Source organism: Ambystoma mexicanum, chromosome 4p (genome assembly GCF_040938575.1).
Source record: "Ambystoma mexicanum isolate Mex_15411 chromosome 4p, UKY_AmexF1_1, whole genome shotgun sequence".
In the NCBI taxonomy this organism is placed as follows: Eukaryota; Metazoa; Chordata; class Amphibia; order Caudata; family Ambystomatidae; genus Ambystoma; species Ambystoma mexicanum.
The window spans coordinates 29,746,016-29,759,880 of record NC_090927.1 but is presented as its reverse complement, the minus strand read 5'-3'; positions in this window follow the sequence as shown (position 1 = coordinate 29,759,880).

The following is a 13,865-nucleotide window of genomic DNA, read 5'->3' as shown; positions in this document are numbered from 1 at the left end:
CATCTCTTAGTAGCTTCAAAGGTTCACTCCAGAATAAGTTACTAGTGAAGAGTGAATCGTTTTTAAAGAGATTTCTTTCACAGCCCTCTGATAAGGGATGTTGAGACACCAAACATACCGGGAAGACGGGTTGTCAAGCATAAAAAATATCAAATTGTCTAAAGTAGTAGCTATAGCAGAGCAGTCAGACTTTACTCAAGGGAGAAGGTAGGCTGGCAATCAAGTAGTTATTCCCAATAGTTACCTCCAAAGAATATACCACTTGGATATCCTGCAAATTAAACCCTATTGTAAAATCACACATGTTAGGCAGAAACCTGTGCAGTTCCCTCTGGGACCACTGCTAAAGATTTAGGACTACAGGTGTTTGGCAGTAAACCCACTTGGTAGCAGTTTGTACCACCCAGATTTACCTGGTAGCTGTGGCTGAGCAGTCAGACTTCCCTCAAGAAGAGTTAGGCAGTATACAGAGTATTCACAGTAGGTCAAAAGAACAAAGTAGAACAAGCAAACACTGACCAGAGCTTGGTGTAAAAGAGATATCAGTTCAGAAAGAGTTGGACCAAAAGAAAGGGACCAGTTAGATGGTCAAGGCGGCCAGCCCAGTCCAGAAGGTTAAGGGATTATTATTACCTTGTAGCAATCTTTAGAAAGGGAGGCCTGGCGGACACGGTACCTTAAAGTGGTGAGAATACTCTAGCGGGGGCAGTTGTTCCTGGCAGCGGATGCAAGTCGGTGCTTCGTCTGGGGGAAGAGAGGATCTCGTCGGGGAGGAAGACAGGAGTCCGTTGCACTGCCAGGGAAGAAACCAGCCGAGGAGTTCTCAGTTAAAAGGGGCGGTCCTTTTATTCGCGGTCCAGTGGTAAGTGGCTATCCGGTTGCCGGGGTGCTTGGCACGGGCAATTCGACCACAAGTCCTGCGATGCGAGAAAAAGAAGGTAAACTGGTTGTGCCCACCAGTCAGGGGAAGAAGACTCTCCAGCCGGGAGATCTTCTCTGTCGTCGGGAAGTGGTGAGTCGGTTCCGCAGGTCGGCTCAGCTTTTCCCTCGTCGGATTCTCAGGTCCTGTGGCGACTTCTGAAGTTCCAGTCCCAAAAGCCCTGCTTTTATGCAGCACACCCCCATTCACTCAGCCTAGCTGTCAATAAAACATGCTAAGTGCTGAGCCGGCCGGCTCACCACTTGGGCCAATCACACAAGAGTGCGACTTGAGTTACCAAGGTAACTCAGTCCAGGGTGCCTAAACCCCCTCCCACACCCCGTGTGGTACCCAGACAGAATGGTACCCAGACAGACGTGTCCCCTCGACTAACAGACCCCGGGGCAATCGAATTGCCCCGACCAGTACGTCCCCAATATGATGGTTTGTACAGGTTTCTGTTCATAATTTGGGACTAGTAAAGCCAATGGTGACTTTACATGCCCTGGGAGACGGTAGTCAGTCCCAGGGTATGGAGTCTATGGTGGGGTGTCACTATGACACCCCTGTGTTACTGAACGGAGGGTGCTGTGTAACACACATAGTAAAAACACATGAGACCCTATGGAGTAAAAGACCCCATTGCCCATAAAACACATTAACAGTCAAAGGAACACCATAAATCATGTCCAAGAGTGGGAGAAAAAGAGTCTCACTCTTGGCAGGAGAAAAAAACAAACTCCAGAAATCCAGCAAAGCTGCTGGGGGACTCACTAAGTTAGGAAATTCAGCCTACACAGAGAATTCTCCCTAACAACACACATAAGAACAAAAGTTTAATCTAGGTTAAACCGAGCACATAATAAGGCAGTGTATGTATATAAACAGTAAAAGCACATAGATAGCCCCTGCCTATTCCTTAGCTAAATGTGTACTGGCGGTATGACGTGGCATTTATACCGCGCCTGTACACAAGTATTTCTAGGCGCCATAAGACAAGGAAGACGCAGGGAGGACAAGACAAACAATCCTACCAGACCTTGTGCTTTCTGATTGTGGAAGTGTGACAACGCGAAGTGCAGGTGGGAGGTTGAGGGGGGGGGGGGAAGTGTGATCATGGCAGCATGACTATGGATAAGTGCAAGGATGCAGGGGGGGTTGTAGGGGTTACAGTTGAAGCCCTTAAGTGTGCGGTAGGCCCAGAGACTGGTCATGGAGAAGCCTGGTGCCCTGTGATGATGATGAGGGACCAAGCAATCAGTCAGTGCAGTAGACGGGTTAGTTAGCAAGAGACCTAGAGTGAGGACAAAAGAACGGTCTTGAGCTGCTTCCGAAACTTCAAGTGGTCTGGTCCAAGTTTGAGAGGAGCAGGGATGGGCCGTTCCAGTCGGAGGCACCTGCAGATTAAAGATATGTACTCCCCCCCACTCTCTGCCTGGAGAAGCATCTGACCCTCAGAGTTTGACGTAGCGAAGCAAAGGGCTCTAGAAGGAAAGCATTGCGAAAGAGAGCATTGGATTCAGTACAGGCCTCACCCCAGAAAAACTTGTGGGCAATGCCAGAGGGTCTTGAGCCTTGCTGCCACCGGGAGCCAGTGGAGAGATTTCAGGGCCGGAGAGATACAGTCCTTGGGCTAGAAGCCAAGGATAAGTTGTGCAGTCCTGTTCTAGATTAGTTGTAGGGGGAGAAGAGTAGAATAAGGCAGATTGAGACAAAGGTTGTTACTGTAGTCCTGCCTAGAAAGAACCTTGGCTCTGGAGACAAATGCAAATGCTGGGGAAGAGCCACAAGGAGGGATTCGAAGCATCCAGATGGATGTTGAGGTCTCTGAGGAGAAGGATGGAGGAGTTGAGGGAGGTTGAGGTAAGGAGAGCAGCATTCAGCCCATTCTGAGAGACAGAGCATGGCCTGCAGATGGTGGCCGTAGACTGAGAGAGTCCAATAGAGAGAGAGAGCCTGCTGGCTAAGTATTCAAAGGAGGAGTAGGCCTGTGTAGGAATGACAGAAACAGTGACCCAATCCAGAAAGATCAGGGCCACTCCACCTCCCGGCCGGTTGGTTCTGGGCTCAGAGAGGATTGTGTCAAAACTTGTGACAGAGTTGGCCGTGAACCATGTTTCGGTGAGAGCGAGGACGTCAAGGTCTTTGAGGAGGTGGCAGAAGTCAGAGGAGTGTTTGACAGCAGAGTGAGAGTTGAGAGTAGCTACATGGAGCAGGATGCCACTTTTGAAAGACTTCTGGGGTGGGCAGAGGCAGTAGACTGAAGTGGCATAGGGGCCAGAGTGGAGGAGGTGGGTACCAGAGAGATGGAGGAAGGAAGTGGCAGTGGAGCCTGAAAGGTGCTAGGAGTGGCAGGGGAAGGGAGAACGTTAAGATGCTGGAGACACCTATCAAGGAGGAGGAGATTGGACTGAGAGCCTTGGACCATAATGGTACCATTTAGATAGTTAAAACAGAGGTCCAAAAACAGTACAGCCCTCTACCTGGTATTTGCCAATAAAGAGACGACACAGACTGGATGGTGGTATGCCAAAAGCAAGGTAACCGTGCTTTATTGGAAGTATGCAAAAGCTGGGGAGAAAACACAATCGACAGCCAGCCAAGCTCTCGCTCTCAAATTCCTCCGTTTGAACAGAAAACAGTTTATATAATGCAAATGAGTCATTCTGATGTCATCATAATCACTGAGCTATGAAAACCTATCTCTACTGCTCATTAGTCCTAATTGCTAAGCTACATATAGTATCTGTATGTCCCACCCTACTGATTTGGTTACTTTCTATCTAAGGTACCATCCATAAAACATCCCATTCAATGTACAGCCTCATCAGGCTTGAATATTATTGGTAAGCTCTAAATTACTTCTGTGCTGAAAAGGACATGTGCTTATCGGTTAACATGCGGTCACACTGTCCGTGAACTGGCGGCATGTGTGTGTAGATGGGAGGCAAGGACAAGCGTATCGCCTTTGTTCTTAAATAAAATGGTCATGTTTATCCCCGCCATGATGTCTCAGTTTCAAAGAAGTTGTCCTTGCCCAAATTCCAGTTTTCCGTCCCTCCCGTCTTGCAACAGTAAACGCGCCATTCTGTTATTGACACATTATGAATAGGGTGTCCTGTTTTAGGTGTTTATTTCTTTTTACTTCCGGGGGTGTTTTTCCTGTGTTTTCAAAAATGTTCAGAATCTGTGTTTATCAGTGTTTTCCCATTTGCTCCTTCAAAAAAAACATGGTCAACTGTTTTTCCCAGTATAAAAACACAAGTATTAATGTATTGTTTCATTGGGTGCCGCTTGTGAAAACAACCTCTCTACATTGGCACTGGACAGGGTTCCATTTCAAAATGATGTTTGGGCGCCCCTTGCTATAGCTTCAAATGCTAACAAAAATGCATTGAGGATAAAGGAGTGTGGATTGCCGTCAGGAGGGGAGTGGTATTGTTTGGAGATGTCAGTACGCTGGTGTGTACCGGAGATTGTGTGTGGTGAGCAACATTGGATGTGTCAGGTGGGGTAATGTGCTTAATCATTCAATGAGAAGTTGTGGGAATCAGCTTTCTTATTCAGTGTTTTTTTTGTGTGTATTTGCCATGATCTTTGGAGGGATATGTAGCCCCGACTGTGATTGAAGTACGGGTCACTAGGTGTGCAGAAAAGGGAGCATGGAAACGACAGACAGAATAAACATTTTACTTATAGGTGCCTGCGCAGTGCCTACAGCTTCGCTAACACAAGGCTGGCCTTCATCTCTATGTGCATGGAGGAACGGCTCCCTGCTGCTGTCTGTGCACTTGATGTTTCAATAGTCTTGTTTCCTAGGTAAAATGTTCAACCACCCCAACGTACCTGAGATAAATGAATTTCTTCGATGGTTTGTCGATGGATCCTCAAGAGTGGACTCCCTTTAAAGCAGGAGCCATAGGGTGTCGCGATTCCTCGAAGAAAGATGAACACTTGCGTTGAGACTGCAGCTTCGACCTTGCGGTGCTCTTCGATGATCGATCATGAAAGTCCTGTGAAGATGAGGCATGTGGTCCACCTTGATGCAAAGAGTTTGGTGCTGCAAAGATGGCTCAGTGATGTATGGTATTGTTAATTTATATAGCGCCTATACACAGGCAAGTGTTTCAAAGCGCTCAGAGGGTGGGAATACGGGGAAAAACCAGTTACTCAGAGCCCTTGAAAATCTGAGACAATAGTAGTCTGCACAGGCAGAGTAAGTGCAAAAAATACATTTAACAGTATGGGATATAGCAAATAGGCCTTATGGAGACTCTGCAATTTTTACAGTACAGTTAGGGGTGAAGACAGGGAAGAAACAGACAGACGATCTTCAGGCGTGGTGCGTACGGATCGAGCAAGTGCATAGAGGCTCACAGGGAGGGGAGGGTCAAGTGCACCCGGTCGGTTGAGACTGGGGTAAGTGCAGTGCGTTGAGTGTGGGTGGGGCGTAGGGCCCTGAGGCAAGTGCGAGAGAGGACTGGTGGGGGTGCCTGGGACCAGTGAGACTCTGAGGTACACCAGGCGGCCAGTCAGCAGGCTGTAAGGAATAGGAGGGAGAGAGGAAAAGGACCGAGAACTAGGTTAGCAGGGAAGAGGGAGAGAGAAGGAAGAGAAGAGGAGAAAGGTCTTGAGGAGTTTCGGGAATTTCAGGGGATCCGGATCAAGATGTAGGGCAGCAGGGAGGCTATTCCAGAGGGAGGCACCTGCTGAGGATAAGGATCGGCCACCAAATCGCTGCTTGGGGAGCCGGCTCACACGCAGATGGTTGGAAGTAGATGAGCAGAGGGCTTGTGAGGGACAGTATTTAGGTAGACAGCATTGAAGGTAGGTGGGTCCCAGGCCCAGAAAGCCTTGAGAACAATGCGGAGGGCCTTGAATTTGATCCTTACAGCCACAGGGAGCCAGTGGAGGTATTTCAGCACCGGAGAGATGCGGGCCCTGGGCTTGAGGCCAAGAATAAGTCTTGAGGTTCTGTTCTGGATCAGTTGCAGAGGGAACAGGGCAGAAGAAGGGAGGTTGAGGAAGAGGCTGTTGCAATAGTCCAGCCTGGAGAGAACCAGTGTTCTGCAGACAGTGAGCCTTTGGGGGAAAGTGAGAAAGCGTACTCTGAGGAGGTGTAGCTGATAGACTTTTTAGAGATGTCTGAAATGCGAGAGGAGAAGGAGAGAGTGGAATCAAAGATGACCCCCTAGGTTTCTTGCTTTGCAGGTGGGTGCAGGGCCAAGGGAGGCCGGCCAGGGGGAAAGTGGGAAAGCGGGGGCAGGGTTCCCAATGCAAACGATTTCAGTCTTAGTGGCGTTGAGGCAGAGGTCATTTACAGCGCACCATGACTGGATAGCAGACAGTCAGTTATGAGTGAGGAGGAGGAGGAGGAGGAGGAGGAGGAGGAGGAGGAGGAGGACGAGGAGGAGGAGGTGAAGGTGCCAATCGCCCGTGCCAGGGCAGCCATATAGACATTGAATAACCAGGGGGATTGGTTAGACCCCAGGGGAATGCCACAGTTTGAGAGAGTGATAGTAGAGTGAGAGGCTCAGAGTTCCACCTGGGATGGGCGGTAGGAGAGGAAGGTGGTTACCCAAGCTAGAGCCTGACCTGTGATTCCCAGGGTGTCACAGAGATGTGTGATCAGGATGTTGCGATTAAGGCAGAGGAGAGGTCAAGGAGAATGAGGGTAGATGGGGTGTTAGTGTCAAGATCTGAGAGCAGGTCATCACGGGTGTTCAGAAGAGCAGTTTCCGTGCCTATGGGTGCTCTAAAGCAAAACTGATGGTCATGGAAGCAACCAATGGATTCAGTGTGGAGGGTAGCTGACAGCCAGTTTCTCCAGGAGTTTGCTGAGGAAGGGAGTGATGGAGATCGAGCAGAGGGTGCAGAAGGGAGTACTTCAGTGCAGTTGGGAAAACTCCAGTGGAGAAGGAGAGAGATTGCAGAGATAAGCCAAGGCTGGGGTGAGGTAGTCGATATTGTGTTTAGTGGTTTTTGAGGGGCAGGGGTCCACCTGTGTAGATGAAGCCTTCATAGATCGGACCCGTCTGGTAACCGCATCTGATGTGACAGGTGAGAGAGAAGAGGGAGTAAGTGGAGGGGGGCCAAGGGAGGCTCCGGTGTTGGTGTATGCTGTGGTGTGGAAGAGATGGTGGAAAAGGTGTCTGGGGTTTTTATGGTGAAGTGTGCAGCCAGGGCCGAGCAAAGGTCCTGGGTGGGTGTGACAGAAGAAGATGCAGCTGCAGGATTGGCCAGTTCCTTGCAGACTTTGAAGAGTTCAGCCATGTTGTTTGATGCCGGGGAGATACAGGCTTGAATAAACACTCTTTTCTTGGTGTGGGTGCAGAGTCGATAATGCCTTTGAAGGGGGCGGCAGGCTAGATTGTGAGATGGCTCACTTGGCGCATTCCATTTCTGCTTAGCTGTCCTACACTTGCATTTAAGGGCAGCTGAATCTGAGTCATACCAAGAGTTGCACTTTTTGGAAGGCTTCAGTCGGACCCTCAAGATGGGCAATAGTGTCAAGGGTGGGAGTCAGCCGAGGGAGTAGGTGGAGGAGAGTAGGAGGAGGAAAAAGCAGCCACTGTCACTTTTTTCATGGGTCTGGTAGTAGGAGAAGGAGAAGGAGGAGGAGTAGGTGGAGGAGGAGGTCAACAACAGTCGAGTGTTAAGAGTGGCTATGTGAAACAGCTTGCCATCTTTGAGGGTCTTTCTCTGGGGGGGGGGGGGGGCACAGGGGATGGTTGTCCCTCAGAGGGTGGCACGAGGGCCAGGGGGATATTGGAGGATGGTGAAGGAGCCATAGGGCAAGGGAGCCTGGGCAGAGGGAGAGGTGAGGTTAGAGAGGCAAAGTTTGGGTTGAAAGCCCAGAACCATGATGGTTCCCAGGGTGTTGCTAGATCTGGAAAATTTCTGGCGCTACACTAATTTTGGGACTGTCAGGACTGGGGGCTAGCTAGCCTTTTTGGTTGTAACCCTTGTGCTTCTATCTAGGGCTACAACCAAAAGACCCGGGGCTAAAGCCCACTGAGCCCCCCCCTACCAACGCCTCTGATGGTTCAATTGAGATAAACATTAATGATGACTCTGGAAATGGCGAAGAGGACAAGGAGAACCTGCCAGTGAGTGCCACCATTAATGGGAGAAGAGGCGATAGGAGAGAGAAAGCCGACCATGTAGCGAGTCCATCGGTCAGGTGAGTTAATGAAGAAGAGGATGTCGGTGATAGTCTCTCTGGCGGAAGCCGTGGCATAGGTGTCTGCAATAGCAAAGCCTGGTGAGAGTCCTCCTTAAGTTTCTTCCGGCCAGATTTAGTGATAGGAGCAGGATAGGAGATAGTGAAGCATTTGGAGAGGATAGGAGATATAGATAGCGACATGGTTGGCTGCAGTGAAGTGGAGACTCTTACCAGTCAGAAGCCAGATACACTTGGAGGTAGCGAGAGGTGAAGGGCACAAGGGAGGATGGGGGAGACAGAGGGATGTGTGCCAGCTAGTGAGGAACACAGCAGCTACAAGGCACCACTAAATTCGATTTTCAGCAGGACAGGCGAAATACATGCAGCAACTGGGCAGGCTAAAAACAGTATTGAACAGGACAGGAGAAATACATGCAGCAACTGGGCAGGCTAAAAACGGTATTCAGCAGGACAGGAGAAATTCATGCTGGGCAGGCTAAAAACGGTATTCAGCAGGACAGGAGAAATGCATGCAGCAACTGGGAAGGCTAAGAAAGTGGGCGTCCAGATAAGGGGAAGTGAGGATCAAACAGTTTGTGTGTGAAGAAAGGGATTGAGAGGATAGATTGGGAGCTGACCTTCAAAGAAATGTTAGGTGGTCCATTGTTTCATGTGTCCAAAGAGCATGGAGTTTTCCTCAGCCTCCATGTGCAAGTGGGGGGAGATGCAGGAGAGGACCTCAGTGGTCCTTTGAAACAGGGGCCGGCTAGTCGCCTTTTGGCTCCTGATTGGCTTGAAATGGAGAAAGAAGGCCAATCAGAGTGAGGCAGAGCCAGGAAGCTGAGCGCTCAGTGAATGAAAAAATGAAGCAGCCATTTTAAAGGTGCAAAGAAGACAAAGGCACTGGGTTGATAGAAGTAAACCCTGTATGCAAGAGAAACCTGGCAAGAGGGTGTCGGAGTATGTGGATCACATAAGGCCTGAAAATAAGTTTCTAGCAGGAGTGTGTACTGGGAAGCTTGCGATGACTTGGGCAAAAGAACTGTTATGTATTCCAGAGGTATTCCAGCACTTTTTAGCAATATTAGCAATATTAAGAAATGCACTTTTAAGCAAAATTAAGAAATATTAGTTTGTTATGCCTTGAAATATGTATATGCCATAAATATGATAGTGTTTTCATGAGCATATGTTCAGCTGCTCAACGGCCGGCTATTAAGTGGTTCCAAATATGGAGATCAGATTCGGGGCACAAAATGTCTAATTAGTGGCTACTAATATGGGCATTGTTTCCGGCGCTTTAGGAGGTTAGGCTGGCTACATTAAAATGGCGACTTCAGTATCCTGTGGGACATAATGGTGAATGCCAAATATGGAGACCCGGCTTCCTAGACATTGTTGTACAAAGGTTACTTTCGAGTACCTTATCTTAACATGGTTCAAATGAAAAGGTTATGTGCGAACATCTGATTAAGCTTGGCTGGATTCCGGCCAGGACACAAAGACAAACTTGGCAAGACATTGTGATGTGGCTGGCTTCTAGCCAGGACACATTGTGTTGGCCCGAACCCAGCCAGGACTTATGAACTAAATTGGCTGCCACCCAAGCAGGGTGAGTCATCCAGTGAGCCTTGCGGGGACTATAAATAAAGCGCGCTCTTGCTAGAAAGTTAAGACGCCGGGGGACAGAGATGACATGCGATGCATGTGTGGTTCACCGCAGCGCGATTAACTGGGACAGAGTGCACGTGAAGGCATAGCGCTTAGAATGTAAGTGTTTATGATGGAGATATGCTTTTACCTTATGCATTCATGCTATGGACTGTGATTGATGCTAAGAAATAAAATAATGCAAAACGAGGCTTGTTGGATTTATATGCTATCATATTATTTAGAAATGAAATGATTCAAAACGAGGCATGTTGGTGTTATATGCCACTATTTTACTAATCTTAATAATTTCAGTTTATTTCTGTAACATCACTATTTTCATAATAATGCGCTTCTATATAGAAGAATAAATAACCTATGAAAATAAACCCATGAGCTAGTCTATGCATATAATCTAATGCAAATAATATAATTATGCTATACTTTGAACTTAAGTTCCCGTATTAAATAAATCGTGTCTAACTAATTTATGCATTGCTCTGCGAAGAAAAGTTGCCGCAATTCCAAGCAGACATTTCCAATAAGCAGGCTATCCTAAGGACTGTAGTATCGTTCTCAGCCCTCCCTGGAGACTACCCAGGTAGGGTGTGGCTCTAGTCTAGATTCCCGACCGTAGGAATGTGAAAACGTGACAGGAACTATACATTGTTTCCTGATAGGAGCATATATTGGGAAGCCTACGTAGATCACTCTAGGTCTAAAATAAGTTTCCTAGCAGGTGAGGATGCGGGGAGGCTTATGAAGGCTTGTGCAAAAAGGACTATAAACCGTTTCCTAGCAGAAGAGTGCACTGGGAAGCTTATGTTGATCATTTCAAGTGCAAGCTACTATCCCAGTGAATGGTGAGAAAAGGTGAAACGATACATCTTCACAGGAAATTGAAAGGAGTCAGTCAAGCCTTATTGTGAAGCTGGAACCGTGGCAACATACTTATGAAGCAGAAGCAAGTCATGTATGATGGTTGCGTGACCTGTAATGGGTGGACGCTGTCGTATGACAACTGTGTATACACTGAACACAACAACCTAAATGAAAAGCCACTTTGTGATTGAATAAAGGAAAACCTGTGCGAATTGAAACTAAGTAACTGAACTTTGGGAACTGGTGAAAGGTAACCAAACTGAAGAGCTGGGAAGTATCCCAAGGAATTGTGTTGTTTTGGAACTTTGATACTGCTTGAACCTTGGGGAAGGGAAAACCCTTTTCCATCCGAGAGCTGGAATAAGCTCCGAACTTTCATTTGACCACTTCTTATTTGATGCTGACATCCCTACCCATTGTATACAGTTAGTTGTGCGGGAAAGTGTGGGTTCTGGACACAGACAGACATTTGCTTTGGACTTCCTGACAGACTGTCATTAGTTTTATTTAGGTAGGGAAATCCCACCTTAGCATATGGCAAGGTAGGCCATTTTCCAACCGTCCACTTTTAGTTAATAAAAATGTGTACTTAAAATCGTATTCAGTTGTCTTTGTCTACATCATGATTCCGTCACAGAATTGGGGTTCCTTGCACAGCTTTCACCTTTTCACGTTGGGTTTGAACAAGCTAATTTCCCACAAAACACACAAGATACTTGACTGCTGATTGTGCCAAGTGACATTTTTGTGGGTTTGCTGTTAGTCCGGCCTTCCTCAAGGCTCTGGTGACTAAATGGAGATGGTACATGTGTTCTTCCCATGTCCTGCTATGAATGATTATATATTCGATATAAGCTCGACAGAAAGAGGAGTAGGGCCGAATAACTTTGTCCATTAACCTATGAAATGTGACTGGGGCCTGTGAAGTCCAAAAGGTAATGCCTTGAATTGGAATAGTCTAGTAGGGGTGGAGAAAGCTGTTTTCTCCTTGTCCTCTGAGTTAACGGGAACTAGCCAGTATCCTTTTGTCAGATCAGTCGTGGAGAGGAAAACCGTGGCTTCCAATCAATCAATCTGGTTGTCTATCCTTGGCATAGGATAACTGTTGAATTGGAATACCGCGTTCACCTTCCTGAAATCAATGCCGAACCGCCATGATCTGGCTTGGTAACGAGTACTATCAGAGAGGACAAAGGACTCTGGGATGTTTCAATAATATCAGATTGTAAAATGTGTCTGCCTCCGGTATGACTATTCCTTTTCTTACTTCCGGGATCCGATATGGTTTTATATTAACAGCCTTTCCTGGGCATGTGTGGATGTAGTAAAGACAAACTTTTACTCTCTCTGGTTCTTTTTTAAGACGTCTGGAAACTGGTTTTATGAATCTTGTAGGTCTCGTTTTTGGGTCTGGAGTAAGTGAGAGGGAATCGACGCATTTTTATCTGACTAATCAATACCACTGTGGTGGTCTCTACAGGGTGTTCTCTCTGTTCCTTACGGAGGTTTATATGATAGATATGGGTTCTGATTTGCCTATAGGTTTGGGAGACTCAATAGTTGTATGGCCCTGTTTGTTCAATCACCTCATAGGTTCCATGCCATTTAGACAACATGTTGTTTATGATAGGCAGTTTGTGATAGTGGTAAGAGGGCTTCCTCCTACTCATCCCATGTTGCCCTTAAAATGTCAAGAACATCCCAGGGTTTCCTACCATACAATAATTTTAATGAGGATAGCGAGCATTGCAGTGTTTTCCAGATGGAAAAAAGGGCCCAAGGTTTCATAACATCCCAATTTCTGCCATCGGCCTCAACCAGTTTTTGAATGATATTTTAAAGAGTTTTAATGAAACGTTCTACTAATCTGTCGGTTAGCGGGCAATAGACAAAGGTCCTAAGAGTTTTAATGTGTGGGATATCCTTCATGTCTGCCATTAACTGACTCATGAAGGTATTCCCTTGATCCATTAGGATCTCCTTCAGGAAACCAACTTGTGAAAAAAATGGGATTAGATGTTTCAAGTTTGTTGGGACGTGTTATTGTGTAATAGGAAAGCTTCTGGGTATTCTGTAGCATAGTCTACAATTACCAGATTTAATGATTCCCCAACCTAGATGGCTCAACGGGCCCAACTATGTCCATACCGATACGGGAAAAGGGCACATCAATGATAGGCAAAGGTTGGAGCAGAGTTGGAGGAGGTATTTGGGAGCTAGTCTTTTGACACAGGGCACAGGTAAGCACAAAGTCTGTAACATCAGCATGAATTCCAGGCCAACAGAATCGACTTATTACCTGCCCCTGTGTCTTGGCTGTTCCCAAATGACCACCCGTTAAGTGGGAGAGGAAAATCTCCAGCACCATTCTTTTATGGTTTTCAGGTACCATAATCTGGGGTCTAGGGGTACCATCGGAGCGACGATCTACTCTATAAAGTAATCCCTGTTTTAGAAAAAAGAATGGCCCGCTTCAGTCTTCCCTCCTCTTCTGGTAGTACATGTAGAAAAGCCTCTGCTAGCAAGGGGTCATTCCGTTGAGCAAATGCTAAATCGTGAGCTATCTCAACTTCCTCGATAATGGGTTTTGGTTTTACCACCTCAGATGTAATTGAGGGATCTGCATCTGCCTCTCCAAAGCCTTTCCCCCCTCTCCAGGTTTTATTAGCTTTCCTAATATCCTCCATTTTAGGAAACAACGCTCTCTTCCCCCGGATTCCCTGAGCTCTATTATCTCCAACCTTTATTTGATATGCGCCTTTCCCACTGTTTTGCACTAAGATCTTCACAGCACCTCTATGGTCTGGATAGGTGATGCCTGCTAGGACGTCTAGGACATATCGCAAAGCTAGGCCAGACCTAGGGGCTAATCTGATGTAAGTGCCTTGGCTGCACTTACCCGTGGTCCGAGCCCGATCGAGGGAGACTGGGGTGAACAGTAAACCTGAGAACTTGTGAATGTGAAAATCCTGATGAGAAAGGACTTTTGGTATTTGTTTGTTATGCCAGGCACTCTGAAACAAGAGACTTTTATTGGGAACGAGACTTTGGAGCAGAAGGCCCAGATACCTATGTTTTGAACTGCATCCTCGTGGCAGAGAGGCCAGAGTGTGTGCGAAGCTCGAGTGGGCCACCTTGCCCCGTGCTGTAAACGTGGGGAAGGGAAGACAACTGCTCAACTATTCTGACATATTATTTCTTGAACACTTATCTTTTTGCATACACTATTCTCCCACACCATTTTCTATT